Source organism: Stomoxys calcitrans, chromosome 1 (genome assembly GCF_963082655.1).
Source record: "Stomoxys calcitrans chromosome 1, idStoCalc2.1, whole genome shotgun sequence".
Taxonomy (NCBI): Eukaryota; Metazoa; Arthropoda; class Insecta; order Diptera; family Muscidae; genus Stomoxys; species Stomoxys calcitrans.
In genome coordinates this window covers 227,999,565-228,024,826 of record NC_081552.1, presented here as the reverse complement: position 1 = coordinate 228,024,826, position 25,262 = coordinate 227,999,565, and the positions used below count along the sequence as shown (strand labels likewise).

Here is a 25,262-nt window from a genome sequence, read left to right as displayed (position 1 = left end):
AAGCGGTGAAAGAGTCCTGTTGGGGGGGTTTTTTGGGGTGCCGGATCCCACCACCGTTTGCAACATATCGAAATACCAATTTCCGATCCTACAAAATATATATATATATATATATATATATATATCGGATCGTCGTAAAATTCTAAGACGATTTAAAGATGTCCGTGTGTGTGTCCGTCTATCCGTCTGTCCGTCCGTCTGTTGTAATCACTCTAGAGCTTTCAAAAATTGAGATATTAAGCTGAAACTTGACACAAATATGTTCTTTTGATGCACGCTGGTTAAGTTCTTGAACGGGACAAATCGGACCATATTTGGATATAGCTGCTATATAGACCGATCTCCCGATAAAGGGTCTGAAGGCCACAAAAACTTTATTTTTTATACGATTTCGCTGAAATTCGAAACACTGAGTAGCTTAAGGCCTCCCGATAACTGACCCAAATATGGCGCAGATCGGACTATATTTAGATATAGTTGCCATATAGACCGATCTCCCGATAAAGGGTCTGAAGGCCATAAAAACTTGATTTTTTATACGATTTCGCTGAAATTTGAAACACTGAGTAGTTTAAGGCCTCCCGACAACTAACCCAAATATTGTTCAGATCGGCCTATATTACGATATAGCTACCATATAGACCGATCTCCCGATAAAGGGTCTAAAGGCCATAAAGACTTTAATTTTTATCCAATTTCGCTGAAATTTGCAACAGTGGGTTATTTTAAGCCTGCCTAAATCTGACCTAGATATGGTTCACATCGCACTATATTTAGATTTAGCTGCCATATAGACCGATCTCCCGATAAAGGGTCTGAATGCCGAAAAAAACTTTATTTCTCATCCGATTTTGCTGCAATTTGAAACAGTGAGTAGTTTCAGACCTCCCGACAACTGACCCAAATATGGTTTAGATCGGACTATATTTAGATATAGCTGCCATATAGACCGATCTGCCGATAAAGGGTCCGAAGTCCATGAAAACTTTATTTTTTAACCGATTTCGATGAAATTTGCAACAGTGGATTATTTTAAGCCTGTCTAAATCTGACCTAGATATGGTTCAGATCGGACTATATTTAGATATAGCTGTCATATAGACCGATCTGACGCTAAAGGGTCTGAAGGCCATAAAAACTTAATTTTCTAACCGATTTCGCTGAAATTTGAAACACTGAGTAGTTTAAGGCCTCCCGATAACTGACCTAAATATGGTTCAGATCGGCCTATATTAAGATATAGCCACCATATAGACCGATCTGCTGATATAGGGTCTGAAGACCATAAAAACTTTATTTTTTAACCGATTTCGCTGTAATTTGAAACACTGAGTAGTTTAAGGCCTCCCGATAACTGACCCAAATATGGCGCAGATCGGACTATATTTAGATATAGCCACCATATAGACCCATCTGCTGATATAGGGTCTGAAGGCCATAAAAACTTGATTTTTTAACCGATTTCGCTGAAATTTGCAATAGTGGGTTATTTTAAGCCTGCCGAAATCTGACCTAGATATGGTTCAGATCGGACAATATTTAGATATAGCTGTCATATAGACCGATCTCCCGATAAAGGGTCTGAAGGCCATAAAAGCTTTATTTATTAACCGATTTTGCTGAAATTTGCAACAGTGGGTTATTTTAAGCCTCCCGACATGTGACCTAAATATGGTTCATATCGGATAATATTTAGATATAGCTGTCATATAGACCGATCTCCCGATAAAGGGTCTGAAGGCCATAAAAACTTTATTTTTTATACGATTTCGCTGAAATTCGAAACACTGAGTAGTTTAAGGCCTCCCGATAACTGACCCAAATATGGTTTAGATCGGACTATATTTAGATATAGCTGCCATATAGACCGATCTGCCGATAAAGGGTCCGAAGTCCATAAAAACTTTATTTTTTAACCGATTTCGATGAAATTTGAAACACTGAGTGGTTTAAGGCCTCCCGATAACTGACCCAAATATGGTTCAGATCGGACTATATTAAGATATAGCTGCCATATACACCGATCTGCCGATAAAGGGTCTGAAGGCCATAAAAGCTTTATTTTTCATCCGATTTCGCTGAAATTTGAAACACTGAGTAGTTTAAGGCCTCTCGATAACTGACCTAAATATGGTTCAGATCGGCCTATATTAAGATATAGCCACCATATAGACCGATCTGCTGATATAGGGTCTGAAGGCCATAAAAACTTTATTTTTTAACCGATTTCGCTGAAATTTGTAACACTGAGTAGTTTAAGGCCTTCCAAAAACTGACCTAGATATGGTTCAGATCGGACTATATTTAGATATAGCCACCATATAGACCGATCTGCTGATATAGGGTCTGAAGGCCATAAAAGCATTATTTTTTAACCGATTTTGCTGAAATTTGAAACAGTGCGTTATTTTTAGCCTGCCGATATCCGACCTTAGTATGGCTCAGATCTGTTAATATTTGGATATGGCTGCTAAAAAGACCAATTTGACTTATATATATTAGACCACTCAATGTCCGTGCGGAAGTTGGGTGCTTAAGTTATCCAATTTTCACCAGATTGTGATGAAAGGTGATTTACATATATACCCGAGGTGGCGGGTGTCCAAAGTTTAGCCCGGCCCAACTTGATGCCTTTTTACTTGTTATATAAGATAATAGGCCCCTTAAAAACCCCCCAGATTCCTTGATATGACTAGATGAGATTAAAGCAGCGGCAACCAATTACCGATTTGATAGTTGCAAAGTAATTCAATTGCCAACTGAGTTGATAAAAGCAAATTTTTAGGGGAATCCATGGTGACCCCGGGTTTTTACTTTATTCGAGGACAAACTTGAATGTTCAATGAGTTCTGTAAGCAAGCTGATTAGAGTAGGCCTACTGGACGTTGCAAAATTTAATGGCGATTAAATCCAAATTCAAACTCAAAAAAACTTTTCCTTGGTATGTTTTTTGCTTACATTTTAGTGTTGATTTTTTTTTTTTGTTGGTTTATTTAAAGGTTTCTGAAGATTTTTAGCTTGTTTGACTTTTTTTTCTTGGTTTATCTTTAATCTGAAGATTTTTAGCTTGTTCACTTTTATTCAGAGATCAAAGGATATTTAAAGGATTTTTTTCCAAATATTTGTATCCTTTATTAAAAACACGGTTATCTGTTTTTTTAATTGAATTTTTGATTTTCTGCTTAAGTTTTCACTTTTTATCCTTGGCTTTTAAGGTTGATTTTTTTAATATTTGTAATGCTATTGTTTTCACTTTAAATATTGTTCACAATATTTGACAATTATCACCAATAATTGGATTTTGAAGTTTTTATTTTTAAGGAATTTCAAAAATTTTTTTTTTTTTTTTTTAGTTTTTTTTTTTTTTGATTTGCTTTAGCTTTCTAAATTTGGACTTGGGCTAGACAAATGCTACACTTTTCAGCTTTTGTGGCTGTTTATTAATGAACTCGACTAGGTTTTATTGGTTGTTCAGGAAGCTATGTTGGTTTTTTCTTGTAAAATAAATTCAAATATTTGGTAAACTTTTTGGTGTTTTAATTTGGCTTAGTTTTCCTTTAAGATTTTCTTAACACATTCAAAGCATTTAACAACCTTTAAAGGGCCAGCAGCTAGACATTCAATATCTAATGAGTTTAAATATACGACTATAAAGAGACTAGCAGGCGTTTTATAACATTTAAAGGATTTTTGCTATTTTATTTTTTTTTCACCTTCTAAATATTTCACAACAATTTGCTATAGGGTTTTATTTAAAAATATTTTTTTTTTTTTTATTTTTTCAAGTTTTTTTTTGAAAAAATATTTTTTTTTGCCTGTGTAAATTGAGCGTTGTTGGTTTAGGTCAAAAATATTAGTTTTGTTTTTTTTTTCTAGTCACAATTTTTTGAAGTTTCAAAAAAATTTTTTTTTTTTTTTTTTTTGCTTTTGAACAAATGACGGATGTGTGTCGTTGTAGTATGGACTGAATTTGATTTTTTGTATTATATTTTTGCTCTTTTATTATCTTTCAAGGGAACTGCATGCACTCAATAGAAAACTAATGCTCCGGTTGGGACGAATGGCACGTACTGCTCAGTTCAGGTCTGGGGGAAAGAAAAAAAATCACCCAGTCACGTTTATCATCAACAATAACACCTTGACGAGAGACAACGGCACACGGTCAGGGACTTGTCTTTTTAGGGGTCGCACGTTTAATTTTGCTGCCTTGAATTTGTTGCCTTTGTCAGCCAGATTGCCTGTAGGAGTATTTGGTTTATCCAAATCTTTGAGACTTGCAAATTTCGCTTTTTAAATTTTTTGGGATTTTTTTTTTTTTCAAATTCTTTTTCTTTGGGGGTAAACCATGTGTTTTGTTGAGTTTGCTTCTGGCCTGGCTATACTGCTGACTGCCACTTGGTCGGGGAATAGGAAACTAAAATCCTTTTGTTTGTGGTCGTCGTTGTCTTCTCGCAGTCCTCGTGGTCGGTTCTCGTTCTCGTCCTTGTCGATGTCGATGTTTTCGTTAGTGTCGTCGTTGTTTTGTACGTACGTACGTATCTTAGCGTTTGGTCTAACTTGACAAACGTTGGGCGAATGGCATTCTGGGTTCTATGTTGAGTAAGGTTTGCCGCCGTTTAGCAGAAATAGTCATCGCCTATGTGGGCATTGTGGGATTTTACGCTTATAGTTTTCAGCTTCTGCTCGATTTGCCCTGCATGCATATGGGGTGGCGGCGCGGCGACAAGTGTTCTCCGCCGCCAGCCAACTGTGTGTGTGTGGTTTTTGGAGAATTGTGCAGATTTTGGCAGAGCGCAACAAGAGAAGGATGGACCCAACACTTGCTTCAGGGAGACAATGCACGCTAATGGTCTTGCTTGGGTTATTCCTTTGTCATGGCCAAGTGTGGCCATGTATGTGGCTGTGCAGCGAGCAGAGTCTGTGCTTTGCAGCAGCAACAGCTTGTCTGCTGATTACCAAAATGAGCAAACATTTTGCATATCTCATTTCCTTTGAATTCGCTTGAATTTTTGTTGGATTTTTGCTGCTCTCATAAGCCGGCTTTTTTGCACACCCAAAACAAAATCATCTGCTTGAGATGATTTAGCAGCTGTTTTTGTATTTTTACAGAGAGCTCTTGTTTTTTTTCCAGCTCAGAGCATTAGAGATTGCCTTACTAAGGCGCATGTTTTATGGGAGAGCACGTTTTTGCAGCCCGCGCATGTTTTAATTTAAACCGGAAGTTGTCGTTTAGATGACAGCCACAGCAATAGCAACGACGACGACGAGAACATCATCATCAGACAATCATTTACATACACAGACACCAAAAAAAAAAAAATCCAAAGAATATTCAGTGTAAAGTACTCTTTGTGCAGAGAGCATTGTGATACAGCTATGTTGATTAGAATAGCAAAGGTAAATGAATTGGATGTGAAATTTTATACACCGTAAATAAACACAAAAAAATCAATAAAAAAATGTTAGATCTGAAATAAAATCGGTTTCAATCAAAACCAAAAAGGAAAAACAAAAATCGGGTAGTGCCGACTGTATAATACCCTACACCTACCCTTTAAGTAGAATATGGGGAAAAAATGCAAATTTTGCCCCTGAACATTTCACTAAGGAACAGGGGCAAACTTCTCACATATCAATGAGTGCAGTCCTATTCAAGTTTAAGCTCAATGATAAGGGTTCTCCTTTTTATAGCCGAGTCCGAACGGCGTGCTGCAGTGCGACACCTCTATGAAGAGAAGTTTTACCTGGCATAGTAACTCACAAATGTTGCCAGCATTAGGAGAGGAAAACCACCGCGATAGGATTCGAACGCAGGCGTTCAGCGTCATAGGCGGACATGCTAATCTCTGAGTTACGGTGGCCTCCAATGTGGGAGCTATATCCAATTCTGCACCAATTTTAATGGCCCTCAGATGGGTTTTGAAACAATCCCAATCAAATTTCGAGCAAATATGTTCAAGCTGTAACAACTACGGTTGACATATGACAACATTATCGCAAATTACCCAAAGTCGGACGTACATATATATGGGAGCTATATCTAAATCTGAACCGATTTCGAGTAAACTTCTCAGATATAGTGGAAGTCGTCGAGGAAAGCGTTCTGCACAATTTTGGCAAGATTGGTCAATAAATGCGCTTGCAGTGGCTCTTGGAGTGAAAATCGGGCGATATATATATATGACAGCTATATCTAAATCTAGGCCGATTTCTAAATCTCGGCCAATTTCTATTGACTGGTAATGTCGAGAGCCATAAGAAAATCCCTCCTGCCAAATTTCGAGAGAATCGGTTAACAAATGGGCACTTTATTGCAATATTTCTCAAAATCGGACCAACATATATATGGGAGCTATATCGAAATCTGAACTGATTTCTATAAAATATACCAGTAATGTCGAAAGTTATAAGAAAATCACTCATGCCCAATGACGAGATAATCGGTTCACGAATGAGTACTTTATTGCAATATTTCTCAAAAATCGGATGAACATATGGTTAAGTTAGGTTAGGTTGAAAAGAGGGTGCAGATATTAATCCGCCCCATAATCAGCATGCTGTGCGCTCTAAAAACTATAAAGTAACCTCGAAAAAGAAAATTTAAAGTTAGAAATTCCGTGTTGCTTACAAAATCCTTAATCGTTTTCAATACCACTCCCCTAAGTTGATTCATGTCTGGTATTGTGTCTCCACCTAAGTGCCGGTATCTGTTAGACGCGAAAGCCGGGCAATGACAAAGGAAATGCTCCAACGTCTCATCGTCGCATACCCGCATGCCCTACACATGCCGCATCACTTGCCGCACCGATTTTACACAAGTGAGCTCGTAGTCCCATGTGTCCCGCTATGATACCAATAGCTATACTGACCTCCTTCTTGCTTCCTTTCAGTAATAGCCTCGTCTTCTCACGTTCTGGATCCCCCCATAGGATTTTCGCCGTCCTACCGACCGTTTCGCTGTTTCACAATGTTGCATACGCATTGGTCGCCCACGCCCTTAACTCGGACTGCGTCAATCCAAAAGGCTTCGGGTTAACCAGGTTTATTGACGGCAGTCCTCTGGCCTTCACCACCAAATCCTCCCCTTACTCCGTTATGGCCCGGCACCCAAACGATGCGGATTTGGCCATCCTCAGAGAAAACGTTAATCTCCTTCTTACCCTGCAAGACTGTTCGTGACCTTACCGTCCTGATTGTTATTGCCCTTATGGCAATTTTATTCGACGTCCTTGCGTTAGAACCACACCACTTCACGCATTCCGTGATTGCCAGGATCTCCACCTATAGCACCGTAATATGGTCAGGCAGTCTAAAACAGATCTCAGTCCCTGGTTCTCAATGTAAACCCCCAGGCCCACTCTGTGCTCTAGCTTTGATCCATTCGTGTAACATGATCTTCCAGATGGCAATACTAGGGTCAATTCAAGACTGTGCCTCGCACTCGACGTCAAGGTTCATCTCAGGTATCCAATCGGAAACCTCTTCCCTTTCCTTCCAGGTTTCCTATCGTCGACTCGATTATACCGCGATGGTATGACCTGCTTCCTGATCAGTCAATTTACTGCCGTAATGATGTTCACACAAATTCCGTGATCGCCCGGATCAACGCCTGCAGTACCGTATTTTGGTTAGACAGTCGAAAAACAGATCTCAGTCTCTGGGTTCTCAATGTAGACCCCCAGGCCCACACTGTCCTCTAACTATGATCCATCTGTGTAGCATGATGTCAATACCATCAGTTCAAGACTGTGCCGATGGCAGGAGTGTCTCACACTCGACCTCAAGTGTAGTCTCAGGTATCCAATTTGAAACCTCTTCCATTCCATTCAGGTTTCCTATCGTCGCCTTGATTATACCAAGGAGCTGCTCCCATCCTTAATTCATTCTCTCATCGCCTTAAGTGTCATAGCCGCAGTGGCTGCCTCACACTTAATCTGATGTCAATGGGTCGGATATTTAGAATAGTTTCCAGTGGGCGTGGTCCTTTCCTCTATTCATTCTCCTATCGCCTTTAGTCTCATAGCCGCAGTGGCTGCCTCACCCATAATCTGTTTGTCAATGGGTCGGATATCTAGAATAGTCTTTAGTGGCCTAGTGGAACCTGGTGTATGGTCTTTATGTTGCACTTTTTCTCCATAGCAGTCCACCAAACTACTGAGGCGTAAGTAAGCATTGGTCTAATCACGCTCCTGTAGAGCCAGTGAACTATCCTAGGATTCAGGCCCCATTTCGAGCCAACGGCCCGTCCACATAGTGCCCAACATCTGTGAGCCTTCTCAGTACTCTCCTCAATGCGACACTTCCAATTAAGTTTCCTGCCCAAGATCACAGCTAAGTATTTGACCTTGTCAGATATCGAAATCGTGTTATTGAGGAAACGTGGTGCGTTAAATTGGCCCACCTTGGTCTTCCTCGTGAACAGGCATATTTCAGTCTTCTCTGGGTTAACATTGAGACCTCTGGGTCTAACCCAGTCATATGCAAGACCCTTTCGGTCATTCTGCATAGCTAGTTGGGATCCTTACCCTTTAGTTTTTTTTAGTATTATAACATCGTCTCAATGATAAGGGGCCTTGTCATTGAGCAGAGTCCGAACGGCGTACCGCAGTGCGACACCTCTTTGGAGAGAAGTTTTTACATGGCATAATACCTCACAAATGTTCCCAGCATTAGGAGGGGAAAACCACCGCTGAAAATTTTTTCTGATGGTTTCGCCAGGATTCGAACCCAGGCGTTCAGCGTCATAGGCGGACATGCTAACCTCTGCGCTACGGTGACCTCCAATCCAATATCCAAATCTGAACCGATTGGTTCCAATTTCTATTGAAATTCTTCGAATTTAGGACGAAAAACACGCCTGCACCACATTTGAAGACGATCGGATGACAGCGAGACGGACATAGAAAAATCGAATCAGAAAGTGATTCTGAGTCCATCGGTATAGCTATTAATGGGTCTATCTCTCTTATTTCTGGGTGTTACGAACAAATTCATTCAAGTTATAATGCCCTATACCACAGTAATGGTAATTTCACTTTCCAAACCCTAAAAAAGGCTGCATCTCCTAAACTATGCATCCTAGGGAGAAATGGGCCTTGAATCGTGACTCCATCAAACATTTCAAAATTTCATGGCAAATCCATCAAAAATGGAATTTTCGCTTTGTAAACTTTAAAATGGCTATATCTCCTAAACTATGCTTCCTAGAGGGAAATAGGCCTTAATTCGTGACTCCATCAAGAATTCAAAATTTTATCAAAAATCCATTAAAAATGGAATTTTCACTTTGCAAACTTTAAAATGGCTGTATCTCCTAAACTATCCTAAACTATGCGTCCTAGAGGGAAATGGGGCTTAATTCGTGGTTCCATCAAACATTTCAATCCATCAAAAATCGAATTTTCACTTTGCAAACTTTAAAATGCCTGTATCTCCCAAACTATGCGTCTTAGAGGGAGATGGGCCTTAATTCGTGACTCCATCAAAAATTTTATCGAATTTTATGGAAAATCCTTGAAAAATCTAATTTTCACTTTGCAAACTTTAAAAAGGCTGTATCTCCTTAACCATGCGTCCTAGAGGGAAATGGGCCTTAATTCGTGACTCCATCAAAAATTTCAAAATGTCATGGAAAATCCTTCAAAAATGGAATTTTCACTTTACAAACTTTAAAATGGTGGTATCTCCTAAACTATGCGTCCTAGAGGGAAATGGACCTTAATTCGTGACTCCATCAAAAATTTCTAAATTTCATGGAAATTCCATCAAAAATGGAATTTTAACTTTTTAAACTTTAAAATGACTGTATCTCCTAAACTATGCGTCCTAGAGGGAAATGGGGCTTAATTCGTGACTCCATCAAACATTTCAAAATTTAATTGAAAATCCATAAAAAATCGAATTTTCACTTTGCAAACTTTAAAATGGCTATATCTCCTAAACTAAACGTCCTAGAGGGAATTGGGCCTTAACTCGTGACTCCATCAAAAATTTCAAAATTTCATGGAAAATCCAACAAACATGGAATTTTCACTTTGCAAACTTTAAAATGGCTGTATCTCCTAAACTATGCGTCCTACAGCGAAATACGCCTTAATTCGTGACTCCATCAAATATTTCAAAATTTCATGGAAAATTTAATTGAAAATCCATAAAAAATCGAATTTTCACTTTGCAAACTTTAAAATGGCTATATCTCCTAAACTAAACGTCCTAGAGGGAATTGGGCCTTAACTCGTGACTCCATCAAAAATTTCAAAATTTCATGGAAAATCCAACAAACATGGAATTTTCACTTTGCAAACTTTAAAGTGGCTGTATCTCCTAAACTATGCGTCCTAGAGGGAAATGGACCTTGATTCGCGACTCCATCAAAAATTTCAAAATTTCATGGAAAATCCCTCAAAACTCGAATTTTCTCTTTGCAAACTTTAAAATGGCTGTATCTCCTAAACTATGCGTCTTAGAGGGAAATGGGCCTTAATTCGCCACTCCATCAAAAATTTCAAAATTTCATGGCAAATCCATCAAAAATGGAATTTTTACTTTACAAACTTTAAAATGACTGTATCTCCTAAACTATGCGTCCTAGAGGGAAATGGGCCTTAATTCGTGACTCCATCAAATATTTCAAAATTTCATGGAATCTCCATCAAAAATGGAATTTTCACTTTGCAAACTTTAAAATGGCTGTATCTCCTAAACTGAGCCCTATAGCGAAATGGGCCTTAATTCTTGACTTCATCAAAAATTTCATCGAAAATCCATCAAAAATCGAATTTTCACTTTGCAAACTTTAAAAAGGCTGTATCTCCTTAACCATGCGTCCTAGAGTGAAATGGGCCTTAATTCGTGACTCAAAATTCAAAATTCAAAATTTTATCAAAAATCCAATTAAAATCAAATTTTTAGTTGCAAACTTTAAAATGGCTATATCTCCTAAACTATGCGTCCTAGAGGGAAATGGGGCTTAATTCGTGACTCCATCAAACATTTCAAAATTTCATGGAAAATCCATAAAAAATGGAATTTTCACTTTGCAAACTTTAAAATGGCTGTATCTCCTAAACTATGCTTCCTAAAGGGAAATGGGCCTTAGTTCGTGATTCCATAAAAATTATAAAAATTTCATGGAAAATCCATCAAAAATCTAATTTTCACTTTGCAAACTTTAAAATGGCTGTATCTCCTAAACTATGCGTCCTAGAAGGAAATGGGCCTTAATTCGTGACTCTATCAAAAAATTTCAAAACTTCATGGAAAATCCATCAAAAATGGAATTTTCACTTTGCAAACTTTAAAATGGCTGTATCTCCTAAACTATGCGTCCTAGAGGGAAATGGGCCTTAATTCGGGACTCCATCAAAAATTTCAAAATGTCATGGAAAATCCTTCAAAAATGGAATTTTCACTTTGCAAACTTTAAAATGGCTATATCTCCTAAACTAAACGTCCTAGAGGGAATTGGGCCTTAACTCGTGACTCCATCAAAAATTTCAAAATTTCATGGAAAATCCAACAAACATGGAATTTTCACTTTGCAAACTTTAAAATGGCTGTATCTCCTAAACTATGCGTCCTACAGCGAAATACGCCTTAATTCGTGACTCCATCAAAAATTTCTAAATTTCGTGGAAAATCCTTGAAAAATGGAATTTTCACTTTGCAAACTTTAAAATGGCTGTATCTCCTAAATTATGCTTCCTAGAGAGAAAAGGGCCTTAATTCGTGACTCCATCAAAAATTTCAAAATTTCATGGAAAATCCTTGAAAATTCGAATTTTCACTTTGCAAACTTTAAAATGGCTGTATTTCCTAAATTATGCTTCCTAGAGAGAAAAGGGCCTTAATTCGTGACTTCATCAAAAATTTCAAAATTTCATGGAAAATCCTTGAAAAATCGAATTTTCACTTTGCAAACTTTAAAATGGCTGTATCTCCTAAACTATGCGTCCTAGAGGGAAATGAGCCTTAATTCGAGACTCCATCGAAAATTTCAAAGGGTTATCAGGAGTTAATGAGCCAAAGAAAGAATGTCCCATTTTTCCGAAAGTCACTTTTATGAACCTAACAAATGAGCAGTTTTTCCAACAAATCAATTCATAAACCTTAATTCAGAAACCTGTTAACTATTAAACCGAATATTCCTTCCTCCATTCCCCTTCCAATTCCCATTTCCTACGAGTATTTCTTCTACCGCCCAAATGTTCATTTATCCCTACAAACAAATACATATGTCTAGAAATTTGATTTAATGATCTCGAATTTTATGGCTTGCCCCTGCCTACCTCCTATAGCCCCCATCAACCTTCTGGTGCTGTTGACTGTTTGTTGTTACAATTAAAAGATTCAGTTTGGCTCATTTTATGTCATAATAATTTCCCTCCTTTGACGTGGTGGTGTTAATAAAATGTTGCTATTTGATTGCGGCAACAATTTTGGGGAAAGTTTTGCATTGGCGCTTAGTCGTGCGTGTGTGCGTGCGTGCGTTCACACTCTTCCGGGCTTGCCAACAAGGGGTTCATTCACCCCATTCACAAAGAGTGAAGCGGATGGTGAAGTTCATTAACTAAATTTCTAGGAATAAAGTTTTGGGTCCACGTGTTTGTTGCCAACACACACATACTTGCCTACACACACACACACACACACCCACACTTCCATCTCCCATCACCATAATCATAATCAGCCCGCCATTGCTACAGCAGCAACAGCACATTCCTTTTGGCAGGAGTTAATGAGCAAAACATAAAGAAATCATAAATAATTTTGCTGACTTATGTTGTAAATATGAAAGCACAACACTAAGGGGAAAATAGCGAATGGAAGGGCCAGCAGAATTATGGAAATCTTCATTTGAATGTATTTACCAATGTATTGGTACACACATGAGGGGTTGCTGTGGCAAAACGATTTGGTTAGGCTTTGCCATTTGCCAGCATGTAGTTATCAACCTACAATTCCATACATTTATGGTCAGCCTAGCTATGTGAGGGTGTAATTTTTCTCCTTTTTTTCTCATCATGTCTGACTGGCCATAAGAACTACACACTCACCGACTCACACACACACACACACACACATATAAATTAAAATGCCTAACACATTATTAAGATTTTATGCGGTGGTTTTGGCAGGGCACTAGAACGAATTCTCTGTTGTATTTTTGGTGGTGTGTCAGTTGCCATTAAGGTTTATTGAATATTGGGCCAGTTATGTATCTGTGTATGTCACGGATTGAGGAAGGGTATGCGACAATGATTATTTGACCGTGCAAGAGACTGCTAAAGGTGTAGGATTATGAGGAAGAAAAGCTCATACAAAACGTATGGACTCAAATCGGCTGAACCGATTATGTTGAAATTTTCACAGATTGTGTAGGTTGGCCTGAAAGAAAACATGGGCTATATAATTTTTTGATATGGGGAGGGGGGGCGGACCCTCCCCCTTACCCCAAAAGTACTACCCAAAAATAAAAGTGAACCGATCGGGACAATATGGGATTCAAATGAAAGGGATTCAAGAGTAAAGTACGAATTTCCTAATAAAAGTAGGGTCCATGTACCTTGGGCCGCCACAGCCTTAAAACCCCTTAAAAAAGCTTTATTTGAAGATCATGACAATATGGGACAAAGGTATTCGGGAGTAGATTACGAATATGGTCAGGAAGTAGGAATAGGCTTCATAATACGGTCCTGCAGGCGGAGATTCGGACGATCACGGAATGCGTGAGGTGGTGAGGTGTTGGCTGGCCATCAGGGCAATAACAACGAGGACGAGGGTGACGAACGGAACAGCGAAACGGTCGGTAGGACGACAAAAATTCTATGGGGAAATCCGGATCGTCAAAAGACGAGGCTATTACTGGAACTCTGACGGAACTCTGGTATTGCCATCTGGGAAAACATGCTGCACAGATGAATCAAAACTAGAGAACAGAGTGGTGCTGTAGGTCTTCATTGAGAACCCAGGGACAGAGATCTGAGAGCTGTTTTCCACTGCCTGACCACAATGCGATCCTGCAGGCGAAGATACGGATGATCACGGAGTGAGTGACGTGGATGATGTCGAGTGTGAACATTTTTACAAACAGTAAACTGACCCTCAGGGCAATAACAACCAGGACGGCATCGTTTGGGTGACAGGCTACAGCAGAGTAAGGGCGATTGGAAAAGCAGAAGATTTGGTAGTGCAGGCCGAGGGACTGCCGTCAATAAAGTTGGTTAACCCGAAGCCTTTCGGGGCGACGTAGTCCGATTTCAAGGTCTGTGTGTCGAACGGAACAGCGAAACGGTCGGTAGGACGACAAAAATTCTATGGGGAAATCCGGATCGTCAAAAGACGAGGCTATTACTGGAACTCTGACGTTACTCTGGTATTGCCATCTGGGAAAACATGCTGCACAGATGAATCAAAACTAGAGAACAGAGTGGCGCTGTAGGTCTTCATTGAGAACCCAGGGACTGAGATCTGAGAGCTGTTTTCCACTGCCTGACCACAATACGGTCCTGCAGGCGGAAAAACGGACGATCACGGAATGCGTGACGTGGATGATGTCGAGTGTGAACATTTTTACAAACAGTAAACTGACCCTCATGGCAATAACAACCAGGGCGGCATCGCTTCGGTGACAGGCTACAGCAGAGTAAGGGCGATTGGAAAAGCAGAAGATTTGGCAGTGCAGGCCGAGGGACTGCCGTCAATAAAGTTGGTTAAGCCGAAGCCTTTCGGGGCGACGTAGTCCGATTTCAGGGCGTGGACGACGAACGGAACAGCGAAACGGTCGGTAGGACGACGAAAATTTTATGAGGAGATCCGGATCGTCAAAACTCGAGCCTATTACTTGGACTCTGACGTTACTCTGGTATTGCCATCTGGGAAAACATGCTGCACAGATGAATCAAAACTAGAGAACAGAGTGGTGCTGTAGGTCTTCATTGAGAACCCAGGGACTGAGATCTGAGAGCTGTTTTCCACTGCCTGACCACAATACGGTCCTGCAGGCGGAGATTCGGACGATCACGGGGTGAGTGAGGTGGTGAGGTGTTGACTGGCCATCAGGGCAATTACAACGAGGACAGTAAGGTCACGAGCACTCTGGGAGTGTAAGAAGGAGATTAACGCCTTCTCAAGGGATGACACGATCCGCATCATTTGGATGGCGGGCCACAGCGGAGTAAGGGAGAATCCAAAAGCAGAAGGTTTGGCAGTGCAGGCCGAGGATTTGCCGTCAATAAACTTGGTTAACCCGAAGCCTTGTGAGTGACGAACGGAATAGCGAAACGGTCGGTAGGACAAAGAAAATCTTATGGGGAGACCAGGATCGTTAAAAGATGAATGTTGACTGGCCATTAGGGCAATTACAACGAGGACGGTAAGGTCACGAGCAGTCTAGAAGTGTAAGGAGATTAACGCCTTCTCTAGGGATGACACGATCCGCATCATTTGGATGGCGGGCCACAGCGGAGTAAGGGGGAATCCAAAAGCAGAAGGTTTGGCAGTGCAGGCCGAGGGTCTGCCGTCAATAAACTTGGTTAACCCGAAGCCTTGTGAGTGACGAACGGAATAGCGAAACGGTCGGTAGGACAAAGAAAATCTTATGGGGAGACCAGGATCGTTAAAAGATGAATGTTGACTGGCCATTAGGGCAATTACAACGAGGACGGTAAGGTCACTAGCAGTCTAGAAGTGTAAAGAGATTAACGCCTTCTCTAGGGATAACACGATCCGCATCATTTGGATGGCGGGCCACAGCGGAGTAAGGGGGAATCCAAACGCAGAAGATGTGGCAGTGCAGGCCGAGGGTCTGCCGTCAATAAACTTGGTTAACCCGAAGCCTTGTGAGTGACGAACGGAACAGCGAAAGGGTGGGTAGGACTATGAAAATCTTATGACGAGATTCGGATCCTTAAAAGATGAGACTGTTACTGAAAGGAAGTAAAACGGAGGTCAGTATAGCTTTCGTCATTATAATGGGATACTTAGGACTACGAGCGATTTTTGCAAGATCGGTGGGGCAAGTGATAGCATGTGTAAGGAAGATGATGAGACGTTAAAGCATTTCCTATATCAATGCCCGGCTTTCATGGCTAACATACACCAGCATTTAGGTGGGGACACAATACCGCACATGAACCAACTTAGGGGCGTGGCATGGAAAACAAATAAAGAGTTTGTAAATAGAAAGGAATTCCTTACTTAGATTTTTTTTATTCGAGGTAACTATTGGGTTGCCTAAAAAGTAATAGCGGATTTTTTAAAAGAGAGCAAATGCATTTTTAATAAAACTTAGAATGAACTTTAATCAAATATACATTTTTTACACGTTTTTTCTAAAGCAAGCTAAAAGTAACAGCTGATAACTGACAGAAGAAAGAATGCAATTACAAAGTCACAAGTTGTGAAAAAATTTGTCAACGTCGACTATATGAAAAATCCGCATTTACTTTTTGGGCAACCCAATATTTAGCATTTAGAGCGCACAACAAGCCGATTACTGGTTTAGGTGCATGTCCATAGTGGCATTGAAGAGATTAATATCCGCACCCCCCTTGTCATCCTAACCTAATCTACACCCTTACGAAATTTCTTATGTTATACTGCTGCGATATGTTCTCCTAGGAGCTTGAAAGCTCCTCTTAAACCAATTTCACTACTACGCCATTTCAAATCAAACACATGTGGGTTTTGTGGTTATTGGGTGTGTGGTGTGTGGGTAGTATGAAAGATTGTTCCAAATTGCAATAACAGTTCCAAGAGTTCATATTGATAACAGCGCTTGTTCTATGTGTGTGTGTGTGTGTTTGTGTGTCTAACAACTATTCTCATATAAGCAAACATAAAATCGTTGATGACAATATTTTGAAGATGTCCAGTTATGGCAAACAACACTGCCAGACATACAAACACACACACACACACACGCACATTGTAAGCTTGAAAGTTTCATTATCATTAAGCCTATTTATGTGTGTGTGTGTGTGTGTTTGTTTTCGTACGTGTCTGGACATTTGTAGTATATATAGTTGTACATAAATCTTTTCAAATAGACCAAAAATAAAGTCTTTATGGCTGCATTAAACCATTTCGACGACAGTCGCTTCCATGACTTCCATGCGCAGTCATTTGCACAGCGACATTGCATATACACTCAAGACGTTGACAGAAGAAGTCTGAATTAATTATAAGACGATTATGTACAAGTTTGGAAGAAAATAATCAGCTTCTTAACTTCGAAAAGCATTCTTTTTTTTCAAATTAAAAATTTTCCTCAAATTAAGATAGTCCGGATTTAGTTAAAACTTCCATATCGTTGTCGTATTATATTCGAATTCGACTAAAATTCTCAAATTACAGTTACACATGTGCCCGGTAATACACTAAAACCATGGAACGTAATATGGACACCATGATAAAGAGTAGGACATCTAGCGAACTGCACAAATACAAACAGCATGTCAAGGGAAGGTCAGAAGGCTGCAAGCAATGGAAGAATCTTTCGATGGCAAGACATTGGCGTCATGCATTGACATCGAAGGGGCTTTTAACGATATGCGGACCGACACATTGATCCAATCCTTAGTACAGGGTTGACCGGGTCCTTAGGGACTGGATGCACCATATGCTTAGGAACAGGTGGATAAATTGTGGGTCTCATGACATAAATATTCGGTTGCCCAAAAAGTAATTGCGGATTTTTCATATAGTCGGCGTTGACAACAAATTTTTTCAACCGCTTATGACTCTCTAATTGCATTCTTTCTTCTGTCAGTTATCAGCTGTTACTTTTAGCTTGCTTTAGAAAAAAAATGAAAAAAAAGTATATTTGATTAAAGTTCATTCTAAGTTTTATTAAAAATGCATTTACTTTCTTTTAAAAAATCCGCAATTACTTTTTGGGCATCCCAATATAAGGGAAAGGATGGCACAGAGGGCATTTTATCGCCACTCCTATGGATGACCACCATAAATAACCTATTACGGATGATGACTGTGGAGGGATTTGAAACTGTCTGCCATATTTCCTATCGATACTATCGGCAATGTTCAATTTTTTGCAAAATTGAATAAAAACCAGTAAGGAAAGGCAAAAGTCGGGCGGAGCCGACTATATAATACCCTACACCACCGAGTATACGTAATACTTTTAATAGATAGCACAATTATAACCAAATTTAGTCAGACTTTAATTTTGCATACATATTGAAATATCGAATAGAAGCTTCTAACGATGGTACGAAATTTGTGGCTTCTACAGGCTTAAAAGTCGAAACACACAAAAGATATATAGGTTAGTTTCATCTGAATCGATTGTGATGAAATTTTGCACACGTATTGGAATGTCATTTAAACCATCTCGTGAAAAATTTTGTAGAGATCCGACAAAAATTGTGGCTTCCACAACCTTATAAGGCCATATCAGATGAAGAATATATATGGGAGCTATATCTAAATCTGGACCGATTTTTATGAAACTTTGCACACATATGAGGAAGTTGAATGAAACGACCCATGCCAAATATTGTAAAGATCGGACCAAAAATGTGCCTTCTACAGCCTTAATAGGTCAAATCGGACGAAAGTTATATATGGGAGATATATCTAAATCTGAACCGATTTAGATGAAATTTTGCACACATATTGGGACGTCACAAAAAAAACTTTGTGCCAAATTTTGTAAAGATTGGACCAAAATTGTGCCTTGTACAGCCTTAATAGGTCAAATCGGACGAAAGTTATATATGGGAGCTATATCTAAATCTGAACCGATTTAGATGAAATTTTGTACACATATTGGGACGTCACAAAAAGCATTTTGTGACAAATTTTGTAAAGATCGCACCAAAATTGTAGCTCCTACAGCTTTAAAAGGGCATATCGGATGAAAGATATATATGGGAGCTATATCTAAATCTGAACCGATTTAGATGAAATTTTGCAAGCATTTTGGGTCACTAAAAAAAAACACTTCGTGCCAAATTTGGTAGAAATTGCACCAAAATTGTAGCTCGTACACCTTTAAAAGGGCATATCGGATGAAAGATATATGGGAGCTATATCTAAATCTGAACCGATTTCAAGAAAATTTTGCAAGCATTTTAGGTCGTTAAAAAAACACTTCGTGCCAAATTTTGTAAAGATCGGACCAAAATTGTGGCTTCTACAGGTTTCAAAGGGCACATCGGATGAAAGATATATATGGGAGTTATATCTTAATCTGGACCGATTATCTTCAAAATCAATAGGGTTCGTCCTTGGACCAAAAAAGACACTTATGCAAAATTTTGTGAAAATCAGACAATAAATGCGACCTGTACCTTGATTACAAGAATACATGGGCAGACAGACAGACAGACGGACATAGCTAAATCGAATCAGGAAGTGATTCTAAGCCGATCCCTATACTTATCGATGGGTCTGGCTCTTCTCCTTCTTAGCGTTGCAAACAAATGCACAAATCTATAATACAATGTACCACAGTGGTGGTGTAATGTATAAAAAATTATCCTTTAAGGCACATTGCACCTATAGAGGGCGCCATTTTCATTCGCTTAGGCTTATAGAGACCTATAGAGGGCGCCATTTTCATTCGCTTAGGCTTATAGAGACCCATAGAGGGCGCCATTTTCATTCGCTTAGGCTTATAGAGAAGGCCCACAGACGTTGAATAGGCCATAGGCTCGAAATGTGTGTTGGAGAATGGATAGAGGAAAGAAGCAGGTTATACCATCGCGGTATAATCGAGGCGATGATAATATACCTGGAAGGAATGGAAACGGTTTTCGATCGGATATCTGTGACGACACTTGAGGTCGAATGCGAGGCACTGCTGCCAGCGGCACAGTCTTGAATTGACATGCTACACAATTGGATCAAAGCTAGAGGACAGAGTGGGCCCGGGGGTCTACATTGAGAATGCAGGGATTGCCTGACCGTAAAACCGTCCTGCAGGTAGAGATCCGAACGATCACGAAATGCGTGAGGGGGTGTGGTTTTAAGGCGAGGACATCGACTGTGAACATCCTAACGGACAGCCATCAGGGCAATAACCTCCAAGACTGTAAGGTCACGAACAGTCTTGTAATGTAAGAAGGAGATTAACGCCTTCTTTGGGGTTGGCACAAACGGCATTGTTTGGGTGCCGGGACATAGCGGAGTAAGGGGGAATGAGAGTGCAGACGATTTGCCAGAGGACTGCATTTCGACCTTCGGGTCGACGCAGTCCGCTTTAAATGCGTGGACGACAAACACTGTGGACGCGCACTATGGAACAGCGAAACGGTCAGTAGGAAGACGCAAACCTATGGGGAGATACGGATCATGAGAGGGCGAGGCTTTTGCTAAGGCTAGGTAAGAAGGAGGTCAGAATAGCTTCCAGTATCATAACGAGAGACATAGGACTAGGAGCTCCCTAGCGGCAAATCGATGCGATAGGCAATAGTAGGTGAAGTGTATGTGAGAAGGATGATAACAAGACGATGGACCATTTCCTATGTCATTGCCCGAATTTCGCGGCTAACATACAACAGCCCTTAGGCGTGGACATAATACCAGACATGGAATTCCTCTTAGATTTTCTTTTTCAAAGTTGCAAATACAAATTTGCCCATAAACATTCAGGAACAGGCACAAATTTCGCACATATCAATGTGTGAGTCCCAACGGAATGCAGCAGGCGACAACTCCTTGTTGAGTTGAGTTTTTACATGGCTGCCATACCAAATGGACGGAGAACACCATAGCGCAGAGGTTAGCATGTCCGCCTATGACGCAGAACGCCTTGGTTCGAATCCTGGCGAAAACATCAGAAAAAATTTCAGCTGTGGTTATCCCCTCCTAATGCTGGCGACATTTGAAGGAACATCGTGAATTTTCGATTCAAGTTTAAGCTCAAGGGACCTACTTTTTGTAGCCGAGTCCTAACGGTATGCCGCAGTGTGACACCTCCTTGTGGAGTTGAATTTTAACATGGCTGCCATACCAAATGGACGGAAAACACCATAGCGCAAAGGTTAGCATGTCCGCCTATGACGCTGAACGCCTAGGTTCGAATCCTGGCAAGAACATCAGAAAAAAATGTTCAGCGGTGGTTATCCCCTCCTAATGCTGGCGAAATTTGTGAGGTACTATGCCATGTAAAACTTCTCTCCAAAGAGATGTCGCACTGTGGCACGCAGTTCAGATACGGCTATAAAAAGGAGGCCGCTTATAATTGAGCTTAAACTCGAAACGGATACAGCCTATTTGACCATGACCATGAATATCACTAGAATGGAAGGTTTTTATTGACTACACACAGGCGTAGCAGACACAGAACAAACACAACATTAGTTCATGTTTCGGAGGTTGATAAGGGCCCTCTCATTTGAATTTGTTATAGAAAAATTTATCGACATTGATTTCAAAAGAAAAGTGGCTCAGGAAACGATTAATTGTTGAAAATATAAACTTTTAAAATTTGTTGAACAATTTGGAGATTTTTCAAAATTGTTGCAAGAAGGCTTTACAAGTTGTTCTACAAAACCAAAAGCGAAATAAATGTTCACCAAAACATCGCTAGAGACTTTAGGTCTTTTTGAACTTTTTTCCTAATCACACTCCCATGCACACAACTAACCACTTTGGCACTTTATTTGCTTTGTCTTACAATTTTTTTTTTTATTTATGTCAAAGTGTTCCGTTCTTGGGGATTTCTTCTGACTTCGGCTTCGTCTGACTTATGACCCAACTCATGAATAGATTAGTTTTAAAGCGTCAACAAAAGTTGTTCGTGCTCATTTTGCGAAAGGATTTGTCGTAAATTATTCTTAACCACCATTTGCCCTTTTGACCTGCTCTTGGAACAAAAAAAAAACAAAAAACAAGTAAAAGCGTGCTATGTTCGGCCGGGCCGAATCTTATATACCCTCCACCATGGATCACATTTGTAATTCTATTCCCGGCATCTCTTTTTAGGCAAAAAAAAGGATAACAGAAAAGATTTGCTTTGCTATTAGAGCGATATCAAGATATGGTCCGGTTCGGACCACAATTAAATTATATGCTGGAGACCTGTGTAAAATGTCAGCCAATTCGAATAAGAATTGCGCCCTTTGGGGGCTCAAGAAGTAAAATAGAGAGATCGATTTATATGGGAGCTGTATCGGGCTATGGACCGATTCAGACCATAATAAACACCTATGTTGATGGTCATGAGAGGATCCGTCGTACAAAATTTCAGGCAAATCGGATAGGAATTGCGCCCTCTAGAGGCTCAAGAAGTCAAGATCCCAGATCGGTTTATATGGCAGCTATATCAGGTTATGGACCGATTTGAATCATACTTGGCACAGTTGTTGGAAGTCATAACAAAATACGTCGTGCGAAATTTCATTCCCATCAGATAAGAATTGCGCACTCTAGAGGCTCAAGAAGTCAAGATCCCAGATCGGATTATATGACAGCTATATTAGGATATCGACCGATTTGAATAATACTTGACACAGTTGTTTGATATCAAAACAAAACACGTAGTGCAGAATTTCATTCCAATCGGATAAGAATTGCGACCTCTAGAGGCTCAAGAAGTCAAGACCCACGATCGTTTTATATCACAGCTATATTAGGTTATCGATCGATTTGAACCACACTTGGCACAGTTGTTGGATATCATAACAAAACACGTCGTGCAAAATTTTATTCCTATCGGATAAGAATTGCGCACTCTAGAGGCTTAAGAAGTCAAGACCCAAGATCGGTTTATATGGCAGCTATATCAGGTTATGGACCGATTTGAACCAGACTTGGCACAGTTGTTGGATATCATAACAAAATACTTCGTTCAAAATTTTATTCCAATCGGATAAGAATTGCGCCCTCTAGAGGCTCAAGAAGTCAATACCCAAGATCGGTTTATATGACAGCTATATCAGGTTATAGACCGATTTGAACCATACTTGGCACAGCTGTTGGATATCAAAACAAAATACTTCGTGCGAAATTTCATACCAATCGGATAAGAATTGCGTCCTCTAGAGGCTCAAGAAGTCAAGACCCAAGATCGGTTTATGTGACAGCTATATCAGGTTATGGACCGATTTGAGCCATACTTGGCACAGTTGTTGGATATCATAACAAAACATGTCGTGCAAAATTTCATTTCAATCGTATAAGAATTGCACACTCTAGAGGCTCAAGAAGTCAAGACCCAAGATCGGTTTATATGACAGCTATATCAGGTTATAGACCGATTTGAACCATACTTGGCACAGTTGTTGGATATCATAACAAAACATGTCGTGCAAAATTTCATTTCAATCGTATAAGAATTGCACACTCTAGAGGCTCAAGAAGTCAAGACCCAAGATCGGTTTATATGACAGCTATATCAGGTTATAGACCGATTTGAACCATACTAGACACAGCAGTTGGATATCAAAACAAAATACTTCGTGCAAAATTTCATACCAATCGGATAAGAATTGCGCCCTATAGAGGCTCAAGAAGTCAAGACCCAAGATCGGTTCATATGGCAGCTATATCAAAACATGGACCGATCTGGCCCATTTACAATACCAACTGACCTACACTAATAAGAAGTATTTGTGCAAAATTTCAAGCGGCTAGCTTTACTCCTTCTGAAGTTAGCGTGCTTTCGACAGACAGACGGACGGATGGACAGACGGACGGACGGACGGACATGGCTAGATCGACATAAAATGTCGCGACGATCAAGAATATCTATACTTTATGGGGTCTCACACGAATATTTCGAGTGGTTACAAGCAGAATGACGAAATAAGTATACCCCCATCCTATGGTGGAGGGTATACAAACAACACAGAAACTACGTTTTTAGATTTTAGCGAAGCCATCATATTTCACTGTTGTATTATGAATAAAATATGAATATTTTGAGTTATTCCTTAAACTGCTTTCGCTTTTGTTCACTTTGCATGGCTAAAACTTATTTCGAAAAAGGCTTTGGCTAAGTCACACGACAATAAACATTTTTCTTGCAGGATTTTTTTTTTTGATAAATATGAATGAAATGGAAGGTTTTCAGGTTTTCTTCTTTTGCCTTTGTTTTCTGAAAATTACAGTTTTGAAAAGTTTCTTCAACCCGCTTGTTGTAGGATTTGAAATGTTTTCATTATGCAAATTTTTTAAATCATGTACCGCCATTGGTGTACAGCAAACGATAATTTATATTTGTTTACAAAAAAATGGGAACAAAAACAGAGATCGGCCAACTTAAAATCTCATAATGATGTAAACTATATAAACTTTACTAGCTGAACCGGGCCCGCTTCTCTGCGCCTTCTTTTACTTCATATGGAAGAAAAGTATCCTTTGAATATTTGGATTAACACATTTGGATAACAGATTTGTATTCTACTCCCTAATACCTTTATTTGAGCCCCATATTTCGATGGTCAGTAAATAATTGCTGTTTGTGGGGTATTTTGGGAAAGGGGTAGACCCCCAGAAAATTGGTCCCGAAAGTGGGTATCAATTCTTGCTCTTGGAAGGGGTGAACCCCCAGAAACGTGGTCCCACATTTGGATATCAGATTCGTATTGTACTCGCAAATACCTTTCATTTGACTCCCATATTGCCATGGTCGGTAAACATGTCCGATTTAGAGGTGTTTTGGGGGTTGGGGTGGTCACCCTAGCACTTGGATATCAGATATGTTTTGTACTCTTAAATACCTTTCATTTGAGTCCCATATTGTCATATTTGGTCTATATATATATTTGGTAGGTTTTTGGGGGTGGGACTGCCCCCTAGGTACCCCATCCGAAATTTGGATACCAAATTTTATTTTTAGGTTACTCTAAGAAAGCACACAAAATTTCGCTTAAATCGCACCACCCATCTCCGAGATCTGACGTTTTGAAAATTAGGGTAAGGGGAAGGGTCCGCCCCCCCCCTTCAGATATCAAAAATGTAGTACCATATTTTCACCACGGGATCATTATGCACCATCTGTGAAAATTTCAAGAAAATCGGTTTAGCCGTTTCTGAGTCTATAAGGAATACACAAACATACCAACAAACAAACAAAAAAAAAATAGATTTTTATATATAAGATTTGGTAGATTTTTGGGGGTGGGGCTGCCCCCTAGGTATCTCTTCCGAAATTTGGATACCAAATTTTATTTTTAGGTTACTCTAAGAAAGCACTCAAAATTTAGCTTAAATCACACCACCCATCTCCGAGATCTGGCGTTTTTGGGAATTAGGGTAAGGGGGAGGGCCCCCCACCCCTATTATTTATT

At 39.8% G+C, this 25,262-nt stretch overlaps 1 protein-coding gene and 1 long non-coding RNA gene across 2 annotated transcripts in view; both read right to left on the bottom strand.

The window, feature by feature from the left end:
• LOC106088372 (protein alan shepard) overlaps positions 1-25,262 on the bottom strand; it is a 1,012,027-nt gene that overhangs the window by 975,440 nt on the left and 11,325 nt on the right. The gene's annotated exons all lie outside the window — the stretch shown is intronic.
• LOC106087629 (uncharacterized) lies at positions 3,699-5,146 on the bottom strand. Its single transcript, XR_001221297.2, has 2 exons — positions 4,532-5,146; positions 3,699-4,085 (listed from the first exon to the last, which is right to left on the bottom strand). It is a non-coding gene; the product is annotated as an uncharacterized LOC106087629 (long non-coding RNA).